Below are 24,070 nucleotides of genomic sequence, written 5' to 3' on the forward strand. Positions count from 1 at the left end.
CTGCTGCCCCGCAAGACATGGCGGCTTGATCTTGCGGAGCGGAGGAGGGGAAAGAGTGTGTCTCTTGGAGACGCCAGCCCAACGATCGGTGGGCACCGATTGTGGGCCAGTCCCCTCCCGAGCACGGCCGTGGTGTTCACTCCCCTCTCCGCCCCCCACAAGCCACAAACAAAATTTTGGTGCCATGTTCACGACGGCAGCGACCAGGTGTGGTTGCTGCTGGCGTGAACCGGTCGGGAACGTCAGGCCGCTCAGCCCATCTGGGCCGGAGAATCGCCGGTCGCCGTGAAGAACGGCGAGCGCCGATCCTCCGAGCGGGGGGGGGGAGAATCGGGGGGTGGGAGAATCGCGGGGGGTGCCATGGCGGCGTGTCGTGAGTCGCCCGGCCCTCCCGCAATTCTCCCACCCGGCGTGGGGAGCAGAGCATCGCGCCCTTTATCTATTGTCGCTATTTTCAATCAGTTTCTGCAACATTGACAGCAAACATTTAAAAAAATGACAAACCAAGCTTTCATTGGGTTGTTTGCAGTTTATTTGTATTGTGTACATCCAAGTTATTAAGATTTAAAGTTGGACTGAAGCTTTCTAAATATCCTATGTATTTCACACTATACCACACAATAAAATAGATATGGATTTAGGCAATTAAAATATCTGTTGCAGAACCCAAAGAGCTTTCTTTTTTAATTCATGTTTGCAACTGCAGTCTCTAATGCTTCATTTGCTGCAATGAAATATTTTCTAGATAAGTCTGCTGAATGGAGATTCAAGACATATATATAGCATACCCAAGGGTATGTATATTGTATTAACAGTTAAAGCTTCCTGTCTGATACAGTTACAGACATGATGGAGGAGTTTCCTTTCCCAGAAATGGGATTGTGTTTGTTCTTTGCCTCGTCACTGCAGACACTTTCCGTACCACATGTGAACCAGACTTTCCCAGAGAGAGAATTATTCATCATTGATGGACTGGAATGTAAGTCACTGTCTAGGATTGCCTGTTCAAAACTATGAACTAAAGGCAAAATTCAAGTAACATTATGGTAAAACCTGCCAGGTTAGAAAAGCCATTGATGTCCACAGCAAATATTTGATAAGTCTGAATAATGCATATTTGATTCTGATACAGTATCATTGAAGGAGCTATATGAGGGAACTATTGGTGCGGACTTTTCTTTTTAAGCTATGTTGAAAAATGGATCTGGTGTGGGAAATGTAAAGTGGAAGAAGGAAAAATATGGTGTGTCGAAGGTATCTATTGATTGCATTTTAGGTGCCCAGGATGCTTCAGACATCACACAATGTCCAATGGAAAAAGTATATATTTTTAAAATTTTGCATTTGGAAGCTGCAGAGAAATTCTACAGAAACGGGAACAGATCCGAATGTCTTAATTGTGCCCCCACCCCACAACCGGGACTCTGTCGTATCCGCACAGCCGCTCGGCCCATCCGGGCCAGAGAATCGGCGCAATCGCCGCCTCCGAGGTGCGGAGAATCGGCGGCATTCGCACCGGCGCGCTTGACGTGGCGCGGGCCGCTGGAATCGGTGGGGCCGCCGATTCTCCGGCCCGGCTGGGCCGCGCGGATATGACAGAGTCCCGCTGGAGCCATTCACCCCTGCTCGCTGCCGGCGGGAACTCTGCGCATAGGGTCAGAGGGGGGCGAACTGTGGGGCGGGAAAAAGTGAGCCTTCACCGGGGGGGCCTCCGATCGGCGGGCCGGCCTCTTCTTCTCTCCCCCGCCCCGGGCCTACTTTCCTGCACGGCCGTCCCCTGGTCACCGACGCCATGTTGAGTGGGGACCGGCACGCGTAAAAAGACCCCGCGCATGCGCAGGTTGGTGCGGCACCCATTTGGCGACGGGAAGGGAGGCTGGAGCGGCGTGAATGGCTCCGGCGCCGTGCTGGCCCCTTGTGGGGGACAGAATTGGTCGTCCCCGTGCCTGTTTTGCGCCATCTCCATTTGGGAGAATCGCCCCCCCCCCCCCCCCCCCCCCCCATATGTTCTGATCTTCAAATTCAAGCATTAGTTTAATTTACTTCTTTTTTTAAAATTTAGAATGTCCAATTTATTTTTTCCAAGGGGCAATTTTGCATGGCCAATTCACCTACCCTGGACATCTTTGGGTTGTGAGGGCGAAACAATTTACTTCTTTTTGACGTTGTTTACATTTTGTCATCTTAAATGGAAATGCATCTCTGTATCAGCAGAGGATTAATAAATACATTATAGTTGACATGATATAATGTTCCTGGCTGTATAAACCAGCTAACTTGTTAACAGCACTCCAGAAATTCACTGATTAAAAACAGGGCAGTGTACTAGCTCACCCACCATCCTCAATTAGCCAAAGTAAAATGGCACGTGCTTCTTTCTTACTTCAGGGAATGTGGTGAGAATTCTGATTTGCTCATAGGCAGAAAGCAAGATCCATATTGTACAGCATTTTAATGCCCATAATTTTCCTGTTCATCTCGTTTGTGTTGTCGGCCATTCAACTGTAGCTCTAGCTCCTGCTTCCATTATAGACAGTGGTTCGGGAGGGGGTGGTGGCAAAAATAGCAAGGTAAGTTAAGCAATTTGAATGTTAAAAACTCAAGAAAAAAAATTAGTGTAGTTCAGAGTGGGCAAAAATGTGTAGTCAAAATTAAATCAAATAGTGGGGAAGCAGGCAGACTGGGAGGGGGTAAGCCTTGGTATATGTAAAATGTTTTAATTTTATCATGTAATGCGTAATTTTGTTGTTTTTTCAGCTGGAGGAGACTTACTAATTTTCTCTCCTTTTCTCTTGACGTCACTTTGGGGTCCTGTTCTGCAGGCATGGCCATCCTCCAGCACCTTCCCCAAGGGCTCTTTCTCCATGTGTGAGCTCAGTGACTAAAATGGAATTTATGAAGCTGTCATGGGGGAGGGGCAGGCACTTTGTTTCCCCACCAGCTGTACTTTGACTTTTCTCTGCCACAATCTTAGATTTTCCCTGCAGGTTGATGTTTCTTTCTTGAAGTTGGGGCCCATGTTCTATTACCAGAAAAATCTTTCTTCAACACCTTAATTATGTGAAGGATTCAGTCACGAGAATCCACAGGCTGCAATCCTTGAGACGCCATTCTCCAGCCATGTAAGGGCCTATTCGGTGTCCCTGCACATTCACATGGGGTGCTTTCTTTTGACAGGAGTGTGGATTGGGCAGAGGTTGGCATTCCCACTGACTGATGCTCTTGCTGAGAGCACAGAAACACTGAGCTTACCTTGTAATTGCTTTGTGAAAAGGATTATTTTCCTATCATTTTTACTTTAAACATTTTCCTGTGCGTAAACGAAAATAAACCGATAGCTGTCTTGGGAGGCAAAGGATTTTTCAGTCTGAGTTACTCCTGAGCTAATTTAATTTCCAGCTTCAAACTGCTCCACCATAAAATACACCTGGGTATCTCATTGCACAGTAGTACAAACATCAGGATGCATTTTAAAGCAAGTCTGGAAACTGAAGCTGATCTCATTTAGCTGAAGCTTTAAAGCATCAGTAGCATAATAATATTGTAAAAATGGTTAATACTTAATATCAGCGGTGCATTACCTGAAAGATAATGATGCATTATTTCTGGGCATCTTAATATACAGTGGAGATATTTATTGTAATACAGTGTTGCCAATCCCTTTGCATTTATAGTAGCAAGTGATAATGTGATAATTTAAAAGCACCAATTCTCTTGATTAAATGAGCTTGTAATGATTTTGCAACCCCCAAAGAAACACATTCCCAATGGTTTTATTGCGTTGTAGCAATGTTAATTTATTATTTGTTCTTTCAGAAAACAACCATTTTTTAATAATGGTCAATTTCAAGGCCGGGTGCTTGCACTCATCCACAGCAACAGTGGTGCATTGCCGTTTGAACAATATTTATACACTGGTGTGTCCCTGTGTGGGAAATGTAATCTGTAGACAACTTGTGGACAATTTTTGTTCTGGACCTGTACCCACCAAAACTAGGTTGATATTGATTTCATATGTAAGGCAGGACAGCAGAGCCTTCCAACCCACTGGAGAAGGATTTGGTTCAGATCCAGTTTGACACAACATTTATTTTTTAAGCCAAATCAAATTAGTTTTTAAAAAATTCTCAGCAATGTGACACTACAAAAAGAGAACTTGGCGTAGGTTTTCAGGGAATTGTGGAGGTTGTGACTTACACTTATTTTGTGGTAACTCAAATGCTTGCAAAAAATGGATAAGATCTGCGGAATTGTCAAATTATTTAAATCCCCTGCCCCTTAGGTTTTGTCGAAACAGCCTTCCACCATCTCAGATGAAATTGACATAACCCTAATGGCTATCATTATAGCACTTTTGCTATTTCACTGCCTCCACAACCTATCATTTTCACAGTGGAACTGACTTGTCTGTAGGTTTGATGTGATTGCCAGGTCTAAGAGATTATTCAAGGATTAGCTGTCTTTGATGTGCGTTTATGAGTAACTGTTTTTACAAGGATGTAGTACTTGAGGGGATTTCAATGTTTTCAATGAGCTTTTATCAGTGAAAGTGTTTTTTACGTTGTTTGTGAAGTCGGTAATAGGTACCTAGAAATGTATTTTATTTCATCTCAGCATAGCTCTTGGTATCTCCCCATGGAAGATGCTGGGTGAGTTAGCGTGGAGGGTATAAGGGCAAATGGTGGTGAGTGGGGGAGGACATGGGTTGGCATGAGGTGGGACTAACTTGACATAAGGGTATAAGAGGCTATTGGAATGAATGAGGGGAGGTGATGGGCTGACTCTAATTTGGCATGGGGGCTGTAAGTGGCTATGGAGGTGGGTAGACAGGTGAGGGCTGGAGGATCTAATATTGAACAACAAAGTGAAAGTAGTCCCAAAGAACTGAGGTGCGTCTTTTAACTGAGATAGGCCTGGTATGGAGGGTATTAGCTATGAGGAGAGATTGAATAAACTGGAATTGTTCTCCCTGGAAAGATGGAGGCTGAGGGAAAACCTGATGTAAATTTATAAAATTATGAGGGGTATAGATGGGTGAACAATTGGAGGCTTTTTCCCAGAGCGGAAATGACAATTACAAGGGGGCATAAATTCGGGGTGGGGGGGGTATAGGTTTAGTGGAGATGTGCAGGGACATTTTTTACAAAGAGGGTGGTGGTGGCCTGGAATGCACTGCCAAGAGAGGTGGTTGAGGCAGATACATTGGCAACCTTTAAGACTTACCTAAATAGACGCATGAAAAGACAAGGTGCAGAAGGATACAGGTGGTTGGTCTAGATAGGACACGTGATCGGCGCAGAAGGGCCTGTTCCTGTGCTGTAATGTACTTTGTTCAAACAGTGCCAACGGATCTTTTGCCTCTACCTGGCCCAAGGAATGGAAGCATCTGAAAAATGGCATCTCTGACGGTGCTCCCTTCCCCTGCACTACCCTGGAATGTCAGCCTAGATTATGTGCTCCGGTTTATTCCACAACCCGTTGACTTAGATGAAAGAGCCACAAAATTACAGTTGGTACATAAAGCACACAAGAGAAGATTTTCTGACTCTTGTCTGTCACCAGAATGTATCTGATAATTGCAGGCAGCTTGGCAAGAGTTTTCTGGTGACTCAGAAAATCTATCCCACTTTTTTTGCACATCTAATTTTAATGTTGTTGTGTTAATGCCTAATCACAAGAACAGTTTGAAATTTCTCTACTTGCTTCAGAGGTATTAGCATATTGATACAAGAACATATTACACAATGATCAGTAAATTTGACCATTTCAACGTTTGAAGTTGCACTAAGCCAAAAAGAAATAACTTTTTAACTAAATTATATTATTAAAGTTAAGCAAACTATGACCAGATCAACTGTACCTATGCCACACAGAGCACAGCGGTTAAAGATGGCAGCTCATCACTTCCTCAAGGGCAATTAGGGATGGGCAGTACATGCTGGCCTAGATAGTGATGCCCACATCCTATGAAAGAATTTTTTTAAATTATTGATTGATCAAACAGTGTTGGATGCATAAAATAATAAACACTAAATCAGTTTGCATGTTGTTAGACATCTTGAGTATGCTATACTTTTGTGTCTGACTTTTTACATATTTGGTCACAATTGAAACCTGCAAAAGTAATTCTTGTGTGTAAAAATTTGCAAGCTTTGACCACCGTATGGTCCTGTGAGGGCAACTACTAAATAAATAAACTGCTTCCCAATTTTTCATATTTTTAGAATATCTTCAATTAATTTTTTTGGACTACACGGAAGTTTTAAATGTGACGTTGTCTGTAATTTACTGCTGATACAATTCAGTCAGGTGGCAGTTTTTTCGCTATTGTACTGCTCCAGAACCCATGGTATATTTGCTTTGTAGACTAATGTTGCATCACTTTTTTTTAAAGAACTATGTTGTTAGAAATTACCGAATGAGACTGAAAAATTTGTGTTATCTTTTAACAGCAAATGTGAATGAACATTTAAGAAAAAGACATACTGGTATTGTCACATCATTGTGACAATTAATGCAGATGCTACACAGTCAGTAATTAAACCCCTTGAATTCCATTCTGTAAAATATAGGCATTTAACTCTGCCTAATTGCCACTGAAGTACTGAACTGGGGAATTTGGTACATTTCAGCAAATAAAAAGTAGACTTAATTGTATAGCAGTATAACAGAATACTGAATCAGAGATTGGCAGCAATAGAGGAAAGAGTAATTTGTACCTGATAACTTCTGTTTTATTTTGTTCTCTTGACAAGTAACAGGCAGAAGACTTAGGACTTGTCTTGTTGTGATACAGACAGCTGAGTAATTTTAGATCCCAAAAGGATAAATTTCATTTTTACGCAAAGATTTCTTTTTAAGCTGCAGAATTCCTTAGCTGGATTTGTGAACAATATAATTGAAAGTGCGGGGGAATAATTGCAGGATTTAGATGACACATCGAAACGCAGTCCTTACAATTCAGAACATAAGGAAAACAGGAACATTGTGCACCTTTTCTGAGACTGACACTTTCCACATGGACTGATAGAGGGCAGTGCAATAACAGCTTGACCTGGTTCCCCAGATACAATGCATTGACAGATATAACTATTATGTAGACTGGAAGCCCAGGAATAGGAATTTGCACTACCAGACTACAATGAAAAATGTAGGACTGATATTCCTGGAGCCTGGAATTCTGTCCGAGGCGTGGGCACATCTCCAATAACGCGGCTGGTAGGAGGCCCAAAAAAAATCAAATAGAAATGGGGTCTTCCAGGATTCTTTTTGTGACAAGGTGATTGGGAAAGCCTTGCAAATAGTAAGGTAGATTTTTGTCCTATTCGTCTTTGCTTCAAGGAAGAGTGATTTAGATGTACTACAGTTCCCTGGGAACATCTGCCCAGTACATCACCTCATGGAGCCCAAAAATGTTCATGGTTAGATTCTGGATGGGCCTTCAACAGGCTGCGAAATGTTTCAGATTAAACATAATTAGAAAGGTAGATTTAAGCCAGCACATTAAAACAAATGATCTGATCATTGTCATATTAATGTTTCTGAGATTTTGCTGTGCACAAATTGACTCTAACGTTGCATACATTACAATAATAAATATATTTGAGATGTGCTAAATTGGCGCTTGGGGTATCCTGGATACTGAAAGGGGCTATATAAATGCAACTCTTTCTTTGCCTGAAGCCCCTCTGTGAAAGAGAGAAAACATTTCCCACTTACCTGCTTGCTTAATAAGGGTGTCGAACTCCCTCAGGACAGTATCGTTTGATTTTCCACAATTTTCAGCAAGAATCCTGCTGTACCCTTGTAGATGCAGGCTGCTCGCCCATGTATGCAGATGACTTGGACCGGAATTCTCCGCCCCACCGCGACACTTTTCTACCTCTACCCGCTGGCTGGATTCTCCATTACACCATCCGGTTAGTGGGGTTTCCCATTGTGGGGCAGCCCCACACCATTGGGAAACCCCCGGGTGCCAGCAAACCGGAGACTCATGCCGGCGGAGAATCCCCCGACCTTGATAATTGGGGGCAGGATCTATATTTTTTCAAATGACCCATTCCACTACCAGAGTTATTGATTGGAATTTTGGCACTCTATACATATTGTTAAACATTCTTGGAAGGAATCTGTTTAGTCTCAGTTGTAGCACTCGCACTCGCATCCCTTGAGTTGGAGGTTGTGCTTTCAAATCAAACTCCAGAAACATGAACATATAGACTGATACTCCAGCCAACAATGTTTGGAATGCTGTCTCTGAGATGAAGCATTTATCAGAAGGCCCAACCTGTCCCCTCGAGCTCATAGCGCTATGTGGGAAGAGCAGGGGCATTGTCCTGGTGTGTTGGCCAATCTTTATCCCTCAAATAAAGTCACTAAAATGGATTATCTGGTCATGTTTTTACATCTTATGCGTGGCTAAATTAACTGCCACATTTCCTTTCATATTTCATTTGGGATGTCCTGCAGTGATGAAACATTTTGTGTAAATGAAAGTTTCTTTGTTCTTTTTTAAGAGGTAAAAGACGAGTCGAGCAAAGCAACTTTCCATTTATTTTTGTAATAGTAAACTTTAATTATCTGCGCTCCTATTATCTGTGAAATTTAGACTGGAGTAATGGCTAAGTGAGGAGACTAGTGGGAATCAGCACTGAGTCAGAAGGCTACAAGAAATTTAAGTGCTGGGTTGGGAGACGAGTGGGAATTGAGGCTGCCAGCAAGTCTGCAAGGACAGAATCTCCGTCATGTTACGGTAGGGAAAACAGTCTTGCACTAAAAGCAACCAGTAAACCAAATCCACGGAAAACAAAGGCCCATTGATGGTTCTGTCAGATTTTAACTATTTAACTTGCCCTTCCCGAGAGGTTTCATTTAATCTTTAAAGAAATAAATATGATAATATTTATCAATTAGGGAAGTCAAGTGAACAATCATTATTTGCCAATTTCCATTCTGTGCTAACATACACCCTTCTATTACAAAGATAATTGAGGATCTAATCTAAAGTTCTTCGTTCAGCCTTTAAGAATTTGAGTGCACAATAAAATGACCAAATTTGTGCATCGATATTTATTACAGATATATTCATAGATCATGTCTTGGTAAATGAAAGTAGGCGAAGCTTAGATTGAGTGGCTGCTACTGGACTATCTGTTCCATAGGGTACATATTGCCTAGAATGCAAAGCAAGCTGTTTGGCTGTATGAGCTTACCTGCACGTCTCCATACCCAAGAAGACTGTACTGTCTCTTTAGCTGAATGGGAGCAGGCCCATTCCTGACTTTTCTTAAGGGACTCTAAGGCAGTACAGATGGTGTGATATTTACAACAGCTTCTGTATCTGACTGCAGAACGGAACAAGGCATGAATAGGTGAATTCATTTTATGTTTCAGGTTTGCATAAACACATAACTTGAGTCTTGCAGAGAAGTAACTTGAGCTACGCAGGAAACGATACTTGTAGGTTTAATAAACACAATTGCATTACTTTTTCTGGCAGTCACCACCTTCCTAAGCAAAACAAATGACTTCTGGGAAATATTTAAGCGCTTTCCGCTGCATATGCATCAGTGTAATTACTGTTGGGCAACAACTGTATTAACAATGGATACTATTTGATGACCTGTTCCAATGAATGTATGTTACTGACTAGCAAAAATAACATAGTTATGGTATGGCAACGTTTCTTCCAATAGCCTTGATATCATCATCACCATTGATAATCCTTGCCTTTTAATTGATTAAACAAAAATGCAAGTGCAGGCAAATTACATAACTCCTACTGGTGGGATCAGATCTGTTCTTGCACAAGAGTTGCTCAGTAGTGAAGCTTAGAGAAATTATGTTGCATGCTACCTAAGGCTGAATAACTTGCCAGCGATCTAGGATTTTCTTAAGACAGGGTTTTTCAAACTGCAGGTTGCGACCCAGGGGCAGGTGCCAGGAGGGTCGTGGGGCAAGTACCCAACGGCTGTAACCACCTTTTAAATGGAATGATGCAGTCTTCCAGCCCAAAGCAGCAACAGAGAGCGAGTCACGAGCCGAGCACGTACGTACACTGATGTCACACGCCCTGGACGTCCGTGCTTTTGGCATGATGTCACAAAGGAGAGATTCCTCCATTTTCTAGCTGAGAGCAAGGAAGGCAGCAGGACTGTGAAGAACTGAAGATGGATCATTTTAGACAAAGAAAAATCTGAAATCTGGAACAAAGCCGTTAATGCAAAGCCGGTATGCAGGGAAGTACTGGAAAATTAGAGTTTAAAACTCTCAAAACTTCAAAGGCATGTTCGAGGACACTCTTGATTTTTTTCAAAGGATGCAGCCCGAACATAAATCATCAATTGAAGTCCTTCAGCAGAAATGTACCATTGAATGACAAAGCAAGCGAGTTTGTGAGGACCAAGCAGACTCACCTGTTGCATTAAAGGTAAGCGAAAATGATGGGTCGTGAAGGTCGGCCGGTTGGTAAACGATCGGACCAAATGGAAACTATGTCCCATAGGAAGCACATTTAGCCGCATGTTTCCCGGGGCTCGCAGTGCCGAGAAATAACACTCTAATGTGACTCCGGTTAGATTTTCAAATTTCCGTTCAATTAAGGGGCAATTTAGTGTGGCCAATCCACCTGCCCTGCACGTTTTTGGGTTGTAGGGGTGAGACCCACACAGACACTGGAGAATGTGCAAACTCCACACAGACAATGACCCAGGACTGGGATCAAACCCGGGTCCTCGGCTTCATGAGGCAGCAAGTGCTAACCAGTGCGCCACCATGCCACGCCTGACTCCGGTTAGATACAGGGGGTGGGATTCTCTCAACCCGGGGCCGAGCCAGAGAATCCCCGCGACCGGGCCACGCCGCCCTGACACCGGCATGCGATTCGCCGCACAGCGGAGACGGGTCGAGCAGCCGCACTTAAAACGCTGAGTCCCGCGGGCATCGCCCACACCTGCTCTCAGCAGGCGGGAACTCTGCGTGCAAGGGTCGGGTGGCAGCTTGGGGGGGGGGGGGGGGGCTCCAATCCGGGGGTGGGGCTCCAATCCGGGAAGGGGGGGGGGGGGGTCTCCAATGTGGCCTGGCCCGCGATCGAGGCCAGCTTCTCTGCCCCCGGCCTCTTTTCCTATGTGCCGGCCCCTGTACTCCTGCGCCATGTTGCATCGGGGCCGGCGCGTTGAAGGAGGCCACCGCGCATGGGCCCACGGCGCCCAGTTCACGCCGGGAACCGCTCCAGGGCCGTGCTGACCGCGTTGACACTGCCGCGGGTGGGAGAATCCTGCCCCAGGCCTCGACAGAGACTGCACGGCCAAGGCAATTAAATTCCAAATAAGTGCTCTTCAAAAGCTCCCATAATTGCTGCATCAACAAATTGCAATTAAGTGATTTGTGAAACGAGTATGGTTGTAATGATAGCAAGTGTGATTTCGCATATCACACAGATAGCTTTCCCTGCTGCTATCCTATCATTGTAGTACAAAAGTATAATAATGCTGCTAAAATCTAATTCCAGGTCAATTGGATTGAATGCTGGCTAATTTGAATTTTTTCCATACTCAAATGACCATGAATTTTCAGGGGTGGATTGCTTTTTATGTTGCAGAACTCGGGTTAATGTTGATCTAAAGAAAACAAAGACTTGCATTTTATAGAGTGTCTTTCATAGCCTTGGAATGTCCTAAAGCATTTTGCAGTCAATGATGAACCTTTTTGATGTGTTTGTGACTGTTCTGATATAGGAAGCTTAGCAGTCGATTTATACATGGCAAGGTTCAGCAAACAGCAATGAGATAACAATGTGGGTTACTATGCTGGGACTTTGGAATGATGTGGATGCCGGCGTTGGACTGGGGTGAGCACAGTAAGAAGTCTTACGACATCAGGTTAAAGTCCAACAGGTTTGTTTCGAATCGCTAGTGATTCGCAGCTGATTTATGTGAGATATGACAGGTCGGCCTGCATTTCCCCTAACCCTCTTATCCCCACTCCCACTATCCCCTGAATACCCCAGCCAGACATAGATGAACAGTAATATGAAAGGATATATTTTCGTCCTTTCACCCACTTCCTTTGCTAACATTAAGTGAAAATTTAAAGCACGGGAATCTCATTTTAATTTCCATATCTAACATTTAGGGGTTGAAATTACATTCTTCAGAGTATTAGCATGTGAATACATTACACATTCACTTGAAATTCCATTGCTCTTTATCAGTGAAGTCAATCCATTTATTTCAAAATTAGTTTTAGAAAGGTTTTGAAAGTTTAAATACAGGACCTTTTATTTTTACTAATATTCATGTGATGTAACCCCCCCACCCTTGAAATACGCTGTGACTGATGATGAGGTGCTGAGCACGGGGAAGGAAGTGAAATCCCACTTACCGTTGCACACTCTGGTACTGCCTGCCTTCCTGAGGCAGTCCCTTGGGTTCCAGGGTGACTTGCTTCAACTCCAGTTCGATGGATCCTGAGATGGCTGATGAGTTTGATGCACGTTCTGCAGGCTCTGCCACATGCAGGGCAGATGATGTTTAATGGGTCGGGCATATGAGATGTTTGGAATTTTCTCACTTTTTTGACACCTCGACTTCACCTCTGCTAGCTCTCGGCAAAGTCCTTTGATGTGCTCATTGCCTTCCTGAATGAGCCTTCTGCATTTTGATCGGTGGCAAACCTAAAGACTCCACTAAGCCAGCAGGAATGTTTGATCTCTTCAGGTGTTTTTGAGGATGTTAGCCCGAAAGCATTTCCGCTGTCCCCCTGGGAATCTCCTTCTATTTACTCTTGCAGCAAACAATAACAGAAAAGGAACATTTAATTTCAATCATATTCTACACTTGTTACTATAATGTCACGGGGAGAGGGATAACCTGCTCACCTTTATTGTGTAGCCTGAAAAACAAAATAACCAGAACAATTGTTTGTTTAAGTTGGTTAGTTCGCTCTGTCTGACCTAGTCAGGATACCAAAGTTGAAAGAATGTTTTCTGCAGACAAGGCAATATTTTATTCAGGTTACCATAAGCAAAATGTCACAATAAACGAGAAAGTTCAGTGCAAAATAGGAAATATTTCTGTTATCATAGAATTTACAGTGCAGAAGGAGGCCATTTGTCCCATCGAGTCTGCACCGGCTCTTGTAAAGAGCACCCTACCCCCTACCCAAGGTCAACACCTCCATCCTATCCCCATAACTCAGTAACCCCACCCAGCACTAAGGGCAATTTTGGACACTAGGGGGAATTTATCATGGCCAATCCACCTAACTAGCACATCTTTGGACTCTGGGAGGAAACCAGAGCACCCGGAGGAAACCCACGCACACACGGGGAGGATGTGCAGACTCCGCACAGACAGTGACCCAAGCCGGGAATTGAACCTGGGACCCTGGAGCTGTGAAGCGATTGTGCTATCCACAATGCTACCGTGCTGAGAAAATGTTGCTTATTTTTCTTCCTTTTTCCACTTTCATTAAATATCTGCTACAATAAGTGAGAAAGTTTGGCCGACTGGATTATTTTATTAAATTTCAAATCCTCACCAAAGTTCTCCTCCTGATCACTTATTGGCTAAAAAGCCTGATTGTGAGGTGATGGGTGAGAATATGATTAAACCCAGCTGTTAACCTTGGTTGAATAAACTGATTACACTCGCAGCCTAGGCCGACCTGTGGATGAGGGCTACTTGGCAACGGTTTTGGCTGTGTCTACGGTCCTGAACCATAGCAGAAGTCAACATTCTCAGGAGAAGAAGAAAGGATTTCTATCTTTCACCATCGATTTGCCTTCGACTATTCTCTGGTTGCAAGGAGGTTGTTTATTCCAAAGAAAAGTTAGCAGTTTATTTCAAACATTTTCAGTTACAAATGCCCCTCTTTCAAAAAGTAGTAAATTTGAATTGAACTGCTTCTTATAATGATTAATCAAATATTTTTTTCTCCATTCAGTATAATTGAATGCATCCAATTAACAGCTTACCTAATTGTTCTCATACTCCAGTTGTTTAATCGTGGTGCATACTACTGAATGGAATACTGTCTAACCTTGAGTAATCAATAAACACAGACAGAAGGAAAAGCTGAGCCATTCAGTTGACAGCCAGCGTGGCAGCATCTAAAACCAGTGTCTTTAATATGTCAGGATCCTGAGCATTAATATAATTGGAAAGTCAAATCTTGCACAAAGCAGTGTCTAGTAGATATGTTTTGTTTTTGTTTTCTCTTGAATGTTCTACTGTAGTATACCATTGAAAATGGTAATATTGTTCCAGCCCCAGCCATTATTTAGATTTTTAGTATATTGCTTTTTGGAATTCTCATCGTGGTCTAATGCATATCACATTTGTGTTACATCAGACAGTTGAATTTAGACCTACTAAATGTACAACGGAATAACTTCATGTTGCCGTTTTTTCTTCCTCTTCTTGCTCTTCTATTGGCTCTTTACTTATTTTCATACAACAAGATTAGCAATAGCCAAATGACAGTGCGCAGCAATTCAGTAGCTGTTCAACTTAATGAAAGCAGCTTTTTTTTTAAATTAAGGGGCAATTTAGCATGGCCAATCCACCAACCCTGCACACCTTTAGGTTGTGGGGGTGAGATCCAAGCAGACAAGAGGAGAATGTGCAAACTCCACACGGACAGTGACACATGCCCGCCCCCATGAAAGCAGTTCTATCATCCCGTTAAAGCAAGATGATTGTGTCCAATTGTTTGAGGCCTTGCCAGAAGGACTGGGAAAGGGAAAGAAATACCTGGGCAAAAAACTATGTAAAACCAGGTTACAAGGATCAAGTTCAAACTATGCCCTGGTTGTTTTACCGAGTTGTATTTACAATATCAAAATATGAGTTAGATCTTTCTCAAAATAAATAAAAATATTATAACCTCTCCAGATGGCATGTGCACCCATTTTCCATGCATGTATATTAATTCATTTGTACAGAAATTAAAATATTGAAGAAAACTTGGAACAGCGCATAACAAATGTTACTGTTTTGCATTGCAGTCGGTGAACCGAGATGTACGATGTAATAAACATAATTTAAAAAGAATATTTTATTTATTTAAATGGAGGTTATCTTTTGGAGTAGCATAATTCCAGTATGTTGGCCCAATGTGAACTGTTGGCTCAAAGCATTTTTTTCCTTTTCTAATTTTGGTTGCCTGGCATGGTGCTGAATTTAAAAACTCACAGTCTGAATTTATCCCAAAATTGTTCATCTGAAATTAATCGAGACAGCTTTCTGAGTAAGGGATAGCATTTCTAGAGGATAGAGCATTGCTCCCCCTTTGTACCAGTGATCGGTACCAAAATTGATATTATTGATTTATATCTAATGACCTTCCTCCATTGTTCCAGCAACTTTTCTCAAACACAGGGGAGCAGCAGCCACCCTTCTTTAAATGTAGACTTGTGCACTCATTTTCCTGACTCCACATTTCACACAAAAGTCTATTTGTAAAGCTTACCTTGTTGGTAACAGGCTGTCCCTCGGCATGCTTTGCAGAGTGCATCACTGCGATCTGGAGCTGGGGGCCTCAAGTAAATATTGGGCCCATGTGTGCATGCAAAAAGGGCCTAACACTTGTTTCAGGTGAGGGAGCTGTACAGCAATTGTCTTTTCTTTTCCAATATTGCAGTTCTGCTTGCCCTATTGGGAGCTCATCAAGCATATTAACACTTAAAAAAAAAAGTCAAGCACCGTGCAGGTTAATTCACAGACTGTTAAGTTTTATACGTTGATAGTCAAAGGAGTAATTTCAGGATCAATGTACCAATTGGAATAAAAAGCTAGATAGAAAGTACTTTTTCCACAGAGTTTTAACAATCTGGAGCACACCCCCAACAGGTTGTGGATTTCCAGTTGAAACTTTCAAGCCTGAGATTGCTATATTTTGGTAGGTATGGGTATTAAGGGATATAGAGAAAAACTGGGTGAACAGAATCGAAATACCTATCAGCCATGATCCAAGAGAATGGCGGAACAGGCTCTCAAGGCCTTGCATGATGAAAGCCTTTTTGTGATGTTGCTAAAATGCTGGGAACCATTAACAGGTCGGATAGCATCCTACTGTGAACAGATGCCGCAGGTATAATGCTTCAGGTGTTCTGTAAGATTACACCTCCATAAAAATGCTGACTGACTGGGGGCAGCATGGTGGTGCAATGGTTAGCACTGCTGTCTCACAGCGCCATGGTAGCAGGTTTGATCCCGGTTCTGGGTCACTGTCTGTGTGGAGTTTGCACATTCTCCAGGGTAGGTGGATTGGCCACACTAAATTGCTCCTTAATTGCAAAAAATAAATTGGGTACTCTAATTTTTTTTTTTAATTATTTGAAAATGCTGACTGACACAGATTGTTTCCATTTTTGGTTAGACCCTGAGAACAAGGGTAGAATATGTAGGCCACTGAGACTTTTCCACCATTATCTTACATCAGGGTTCACCTGCACCTCAATTCTGTTAAATCATAGGGCGGGGTGCTCAGTTTGGGAAACTGTGTTCTCCCGCCAGAGGTGAATTGCAACTGGTTTCTGATCCCCCTGGGAGTACAAACTGGCAAGTAATTCTATATTCCTTGCCATGCAAATTTATTCCCCTCTCGGGGGGGGGGGGGGGGGGGCATTCTCCCCTACCTGGCGGGGCGGGGGGTTCCCGGCGTAGGGGAGTGGCGCCAACCACTCCAGTGTCGGGCCTCCTTTGGGGGCTAGGCCCGCGCCGGAGCGGTTGGCACCACTCCGACTGGCGCCAAAACCGGCAGCAGTGGCCTTTCAGGCCTGCCGCCCGGCGCCGGGGCTGGCCGAAAGGCCTTCACCGGTTCGCGCATGCACCGGTGGTGACAGGAATCCTTGAGTGTTGGACTGATTGAGGGGGAGTGAAATTGAACTGGAACCCATCTTGAGGAAGGAGAGAAATTAGATTGGGTGCATTGAATAGGGCTGGAGGTAGCCTTAAGATGGAGTTGGATTAGAAACTTGCAACCTGGAAAGTAGAAGTGAGGCCTTGCTTGATTAGGTACCCTAGTGCTCCTAACACTACTTTTTCCGATCTTGACCATGCCTCCCATCTAGTAAGAAAGGGCAGTTCAACCCACATTATCAGAAAATGTTTACAAGCAGGAAAATCCAATTGGCTAATGCTTCACACAGACTGGAAATCAGAATTGCACATTGTTCTCATCACATTTTTTGCAGACATCCAGCCATTTTATGTAGTTGCTGCATGTGGAGTGTTACCGTCACATTACCTGCAACCACAGGGTTATTATATTTCGACCTCCATTTTAAAGCTTAGGTGTCCACAATTTTTCTGTTTCAGATTGCTTCATAAAAGCCTAATATGGTGAATGTAAAATGGTAAGGAATTTGTTTTGCTGAAGATTAGGCCTCAGCACTCAGACTGAATGGCTAGCTGATTGATATTGACCTTGGGTGTCTGACACTCACATTTTCAGCCTTTGGGTGGATGGCTTTTGCTGTCAGCTCTAGCTTTCTACAGGAGTGGAGGTGGGAGGGAGATCAATCAGTATGTTAGACAGAGTACGGACACTGACTTGAGATAAATATGGGTACTTAAGTGCTCTGGTTTAATGAAGGCTTTTTTTAAATTTAGAGTTCCCAATTATTTTTTTCCATTTAAGGGACAATTTAGCGTGGTCAATCCACCTACACTGCACATTTGGGCTGTGGGGGTGAGACTCACACAGACAGGGGGAGAATGTGCAAACTCCACACGGACAGTGACCCGGGGCCAGGATTGAACCCGGGTCCTCAGCGCTTTGAGGCAGCAGTGCTATCTGCTGCGTCACTGCGGCCCCCCCCCCCCCCCCCCCCCCCCCGTTGCAGGCTTTTAATGCAGAGGTGCGATTATGTTGTACCAGATAATAAATACATTCATGTGTATACTAGATTAATGCACCAGTGAATCAATATCAGCAAACTTACTGGAACATTGCTGTGGGAACATTTTAATACAAATCAACTCACCAGAAAAGGGAAAGAAAATTTACAAAAACTAAAATTTTTTAAACTGTTTTCTGGATAAATCTAGGTGTCAAGCAAAAATTGATCTTAGTTTATTGCAGTTACAATGTTACAAACTTTCTAACCCCAAGGCCACTACCATCTAGAAGGAGAAAGGGTAGCAGACATATGGGAACACCATCAACTGGTAGTTCCCCTCCAAGTCATTCACCATCCTGACTTAGAATCGCAGCACCGTAGCTTCACTGTCGTCGGGTCAAAATCCAGGAACTCCCTTCCTAACAACATGGTGCATGTACCTACACCACAAGGACTGCAGTGGTTCAAGGAGGCAGCTCACCACCACATTCTCAAGGGCAATTAGGGATGGACAATAAATGCAGCACAGCCCATGAATGTATAAGTAAAAGTCTTGGACCACATAGGGCAGCACGGTAGCACAAGTGGTTAGCACTGTGGCTTCACAGTGCCAGGGTCTCAGGTTTGATTCCCCATTGGGTTACTGTGCGGAGTCTGCACATTCTCCCCATGTCTGCGTGGATTTCCTCCGGGTGTTCCGGTTTCCTCCCACAGTCCAAAGACGAGCAGGTTATGTCAATTGGCCATGACAAATTGCCCTTAGTGACCACAAAAAAAGGTTAGAGGGATTACTGGGTTAAGGGGATAGGGTGGACGTGAGGGCGTAAGTGGGTCGGTGCAGACTCAATGGGCCGAATGGCCTCCTTCTGCACTGTATGTTCTATATGTAGATTGGCTCTGTATGAAGAGTTTGCTTAATGTTACTGACAATATCCAAAAAGGATAGATTTTCCCTGTTTATAAATCTTTTTTGTGATTAGAACCAGCAGAGTTAATCATGCATATATAATAATTTGATTTACTCTGTCATTAAACCAGCTATCATCATTCTGCTACTGTGCCGTATTTTAGGCAACTTTTGTGCAGTTGCACAAATGCTGTTTCGTTGAAGACAGCTAGTGTTGTATTTGAAAACAAACCCCAGAACATGTTTTAGATACAGAGCTGTGACAGTACTGTGAAATCTTTTTTCTTAAAGTCTGAACAAAGTTAACTTTTTTGATGTAGTGCATTGAAATAACAGTAACATTTTATTTAGTCAAATCACTCCTCAGTTTTTCCACAATGGATATTTCTGCTACTTTTTCTTATAATAGCATGGTGATAGGCAAAATTAGGTTTCACTGAACTCCTGTTTCATCCTCCCATCCTGACCACTCGGCAGAATATTGTAGTTGGGTACTGTAACACAGGTGCTTGTTATTGACCTGGTGACATTTGCAAATACTGCAGGTTAAATAATGGGAGCCCTCCAAGGAATGCAAAATATGTTGGTGGATGATGGAAGTGCGAGGTTAGTGTAATAAGATAAATACACTGATATACTAGAATTCCTCTCGCTGAGCTTTATAATTTTATAACTAGGCACAACAAAGACATGATTTAATGCATCCAGATATTTCCTACATCGCAATAGTATCTACATGTCAAAGGCATGGTGACACAGTGGTTAGCACTGCTGCCTCACAGTGACAAGGACCCAGGAACGATTCCGGCCTTGGGTGACTGTCTGTATGGAGTTTGCACAGTCTCCCTGTATCTGCGTGGGTTTCCTTCGGGTGCACCGATTTCCTCCCACAGTCCAATGTTGTGCAGGTATGGTGGATTGGCCATGATCAATGCGCAAGGTTAGGGGTATGGGGCAGGGAATGGGCCTAGGCAGAGTGCTCTTTCAGAGGGTCAGTGCTGACTCGATGGGCCGAATGGCCTCCTTCTCCACTGTAGAGATTCTATGGGTTCTGTGGTATTTAATCGGCTGTAAAACACTTTCTGACGTCAAAAGGATGTAAAAGGTGCCATATAAATGCAATTTTTTATCTCCATTATCTTCAGTGCTATAATAATTTGTGAAAAGCATTTGTTGACAAATCTCTGTATGTAACCTACTTAAACAATTTTAATGTCTGAAAATAAATCCTGATGGCAATCTGCTATCTCTCCGAAAGGCTGAAGAGATGAGTGAGCCACAGCCACCACTTAGAATATCCAATTATTTTTTCCCAATTAAGGGGCAATTTAGCGAGGCCAATCCGCCTAACCTGCACATCTTTGGGTTGTGGGGGTGAAACCCACACAGACACGGAGAGAATGTGCAAACTCCACACCAACAGTGACCCTGGGCTGGGAATTGAACCCGGATCCTCAGCGTCGTAGGCAGCAGTGCTAACCACTGCGCCACCGTCTCGCCCACCACTTTCTTACAAGACATTACAGTACTTTGCTTGCTCATTCCATCATTCCTATAGCTCTTCATTTGACCCTTCCGAAAGACTAAAAGTTGACCTCAAAACGATGATTACAACAAAAAGCAGAATATCTGATAATTACAACATAAATGCATTTCTTTTAAACTGCTTTTTTAACAATGGGAGATGTTACTCATTTTTCCCCATGTGTTCAGATATCAATAATACTGTAAACATCACATGTAATAGAGTGATATTCCGAACTATGAGGTCTAATTCTGGGTCGTAAATGATTTGAACCTTGTAGCACCAGCAAGATGGAAATTGGAATTGTTTTTTTTTTGCCCAATGGCTGTGAAACATCCAATCAGCACCTCTATTGGTGAAGAGTTTGTTTCTCATTTGCCTCGAGAAGCTTATTTTCTGCTTGCTGTGATGTTAAACTGGGATAATCTCCCGTCTGCCGTGATTGATGACATAATGTTCACTGAATTGTAGTTAGCACATGGACTGTTGAAAGAAGATGTCCGTATTCCCGTGTATTTGCACATTCTTTGTGATGTACAGTAAATAATTCCATTAGAGGCTCTAACAGTACATTCGATAGCAAACTTGTCCTGTTAATGTCTTAACTTGCAACCTGTATATTGAAATAAGCAGCATTCACAACTAGGTAGTACTTGTGTTGCAGATGCCTGAGCAGTGTTTTGTCTTCCATACCTGTCCATTTTATACTCCACAATTTACCGTCCACACCTGCCGTGATTATTAAAAAGAAAAGTCAGTATGAAAAAGGCGTTCCAGAATGTAGGATTTTTGAAGCCCACAAATAAATCCTGTCCAGTGACCCAATGCATCTGTACTCTTCCTCCAATATGTTCTTCAAAATCCTTTGGTTAAAATTCAGCCCTGCTTGCAATCATGTGCATAAATTAATGAAATTTGTAGGAGAGGTTGAGAGTGCACTTAATATATCTTACAGCATCCTAAGCTTCATTAATAGAGGCATAGTGTACAAAAGCAAGGAAGCTATGTTAAAATTGTTCAAAAACTAGCTTGGCTCTGCTTGAGTACTGTGACCATTTCTGGGTTCCGCACAGGTTCCCGATAATGGTTTCAAGAATGAGGAATTTCAGATGGATTAGAGAAGTTGGGACTGTTTTACTTTGGAGAAGAGGAGGTTGAGAGGAGATTTGATCAAGGTATTCATAATTATAAAGGGTCTGAGCAGAGCATGTGGGGAGAAACTGTGCCCATTGGTAGAAGGATCAAGAACCAGAAGGAATAGATTTAAGGCATTTGGCGAAAGAAGCAGTTGTGACACGAGGAAAATCTTTTTCACAAGGTGGTTAGAATCTGGAACATGCTGCCTGAGAGCATGTTGGAGGCAGGTTCAACCAAAGCATTTACGAGGAAATTGCATTATTTTTTTTTGAAAATGTTTTTATTGAATTTTCGTATTTAATCTCTCAACTATTCATGAACTACAACTTACAAAACCACACCAAAAAAACCCAACACATATATTTACAATCGAAGTGTCTTCTCTGCAACTGTGGCCATGACACCCCCCCTCCCCCCTTTAGTCGGCATACATATTTTACTATCCCAATAAGGCCAAATTTACAAGTATCAAATAATAGTTTCGTTTTGGCCTTAGCTTGCCCTCAGACCATTCCCCTGCGGATTTGTCCCGGCTCTCTCAAGTTCTTTTTGCGTGCCTTCAACCCCTCCCCCTTTTTCCTTTTTCTCTCTGTCACGTGGCTTGTATGTATCTTTCCCTCCTGACCACCCCCCCTCCCAAACTCTGGATGCTGGCTATGAACAGGTCTTGAAACAAGTTGATGAACGGCTTCCATGACCAATGGAAGCCTTCCGACCCATGGATGGCAAATTTTATTTCTCCAGCCTAAGAAATTCTGCCAGTTCGGAGAGCCAGTGGCCAGTGTGCAAACTTGGATGGCACTGCTGATAGCCAGCCAAGCTGCATTCTCAGGCGGGCGCAGCCAAGCAAGATTCACAAGCGGGCGGTCAGGGTGGCAAAGGCTGGGGTGTTGTCCACCTTCCCCATAAAGAGTTCTGATTGATCTGAGACCCTGCCTTTGGACATGTTTCCACTCTCACTCCTCCAATCCTGGACATGGCCTTAAAGAAGGTTGTCTGGTACCCGACAAGCCTTGAGCAAGCCCAGAACATGTGGGTGTGGTTGGCCGGGCCTCCCTAGCATTGTTTGCATTTGTCCTCCACCTCCGGAAAGAACCGACTGATTTGAGTTCTAGTTGGCTGCACTCTGTGCACCACCTTTAGCTGTGTTAGGCTCAGCCCTGCGCACATGGAGGTGACCTTTGGCCTGTGTGGTGCTTCGATCCAGAGTCCTCCTCCTATCTCTATGCCTAGTTCCTCCTCCTATTTTTTCCTTGTCTCATCCAGGGGGAGTGTACCTCCTCCAACAATCACCCATGCATGTCCGCACAGTTTCCCTTCCCTAGGCCGCCCTGGTCCAGCAGTTCTTCTAATAACGAGTATCCTGGTATCTGGGATACGCCATTGTTTCCTTGTGGAGGAAGTTTTTGACCAAAGTGTATCTCAGGTCATTTCCTCTTTGTAACTGGAACCTCTCCTGAGTTCCCACAGGGTCTCTACTATATCGTCCTTATACATGTCCCTAACCGTCGGTGTCCCCTTGTTTTGTCTCCACCTTTTGAAGCTGGCGTCCATTATTGCGGGAGTAAACCAGTGGTTGTTGCAGATGGGTGCCATGGTGGACATTTTGGTTAGGCTGAAGTGTTGCCTCATTTGGTATCATGGCCGGAGCGTGGCTACTACCACTGGGCGCCTCGGGTATTTGGCTGGCGGGGATAGGAGAGCTGTTGTGACCAGGGCTCGGAGGGACGTCCCTATGCAGGAACTGTCTTCCATTTTCCCCCATTCTGCTCCCAGTTCCTTAATCCGTCCCTGTACTCTTTCAATGGCGGCGGCCCATGTAGGTTCAGGTTTCTTCTCCTTTGTATGACCTGTTTTGGATCCTCAGGCTCATGATTAGTTTGTTGATTGTGTTTAAAAAATGCCTTGGGAATGTAGATGGGGAGGAATCTGAACAGATGAGCCACCTTCTGCTCAGCACATCCCCGTCACCGGAAGCCAGGAATTGCATTATTATCTGAAAAGGCGAATGTCCAGGATCAGAGGGAGAAGTCGGGGGAGTGGCACTAGGTGAGCTGCTCCTTCAGACAGCCAGCACAGATGCGACAGGCCAACTGGTCTTCTGTACTGTAGCCATTCTTTGATTCTGAGTCATTTTCAGTATGGTGGAGTGTAACTAGTGGGATTCAGCAAAGATAAGTACTGGACCGTGGCTGTTTACAGCCCATATTAAAGACCTGGATGAAAGATTCGGTGTCATACTTTATATAATGCTCCGGTAAAGCACTTTGAAATGTTTCATTAGGTTAAAAGTACGATAAATATAAGTTACTGTTGCTCATGACTTGAGTCAGAATTTGTGTACAAATGGTTCTTTGATGATATTTGGATAGTTATAAGCAATAAGCTTTGGTTAGACTTTGTCCTGCCTTTAGATTCTTGGAGATTGATAAATGTAGTAGTTGTGTGAAAGAAAAAGTCAACACTGCACATCTGTTTCCACTGTTGACGTGTTGGCAATCTGGAGCGGAATTTTTGCACAAGAACTGACCATCTACGGTGGTTAGATAGTAACTTAGACAAAGTACTTCCTAATGCTGATTTAATGGCAATAAAGCCCATGGAAAGTGAACATAATGTCAGTAATTGCTCTATCTGACATATTCTCAGTAATCAT

General features: G+C 43.4%; 1 protein-coding gene across 1 annotated transcript in view; it reads left to right on the top strand.

Annotated features, from left to right (window-relative positions):
* Positions 1–24,070, top strand: part of LOC119970310 (chondroitin sulfate synthase 3-like) — a 268,297-nt gene that overhangs the window by 133,117 nt on the left and 111,110 nt on the right. The window lies entirely within an intron of this gene.

The sequence above is a fragment of the Scyliorhinus canicula genome, chromosome 8 (assembly GCF_902713615.1).
Source record: "Scyliorhinus canicula chromosome 8, sScyCan1.1, whole genome shotgun sequence".
Taxonomy (NCBI): Eukaryota; Metazoa; Chordata; class Chondrichthyes; order Carcharhiniformes; family Scyliorhinidae; genus Scyliorhinus; species Scyliorhinus canicula.